Source organism: Oxyura jamaicensis, chromosome 1 (assembly GCF_011077185.1).
Source record: "Oxyura jamaicensis isolate SHBP4307 breed ruddy duck chromosome 1, BPBGC_Ojam_1.0, whole genome shotgun sequence".
In the NCBI taxonomy this organism is placed as follows: domain Eukaryota; kingdom Metazoa; phylum Chordata; class Aves; order Anseriformes; family Anatidae; genus Oxyura; species Oxyura jamaicensis.
Window position 1 is genome coordinate 139,444,169 of NC_048893.1, and position 396 is coordinate 139,444,564.

At 63.4% G+C, this 396-nt stretch overlaps 1 protein-coding gene and 1 long non-coding RNA gene across 2 annotated transcripts in view; one reads left to right on the forward strand and one right to left on the reverse strand.

The window, feature by feature from the left end:
- Positions 1-396, reverse strand: part of LOC118161406 — an 11,983-nt gene that overhangs the window by 8,054 nt on the left and 3,533 nt on the right. The gene's annotated exons all lie outside the window — the stretch shown is intronic.
- POU3F3 (POU class 3 homeobox 3) overlaps positions 1-396 on the forward strand; it is a 4,059-nt gene that overhangs the window by 1,630 nt on the left and 2,033 nt on the right. The gene's annotated exons all lie outside the window — the stretch shown is intronic.

Consider the following 396-nt stretch of genomic DNA (forward strand, 5'->3'; position numbering starts at 1 on the left):
GGGGGGGGACAGCGGGGGTCGGGGGGAGGATGCCCCGCACCTCGGGAGCGTGTGCGCGGCAGCGCGTCCCCTGAACGTCCGGCTTGTGTTATTGCGCTGGAAATCCCCGAGGAGCGTTCAATTCGCCCTTGTTTTTGTTGCCACTTTCTCTCTCTTTTTTTTTTTTTTTTTTTTTTTCCCCTCGGTTCACTGAGGTTGCCCGTGTGCGGCAGCATTTCCGCTCGGTCGCATCTCCCCCCTCTGCCCCCCCCCCCCTTCTCTCCGTTCCCCCCGCCTCCCTTAACTCTTTCCGCTGGATGGGAAAAGAGGAATAACCGCGGGGGTTCAGGGCAGGGGGGTTCAGGCCGGCTGCCTGCGGCGGAGTGAGGCTGCTCGCCGGGAGAACGAGCCCCCCCC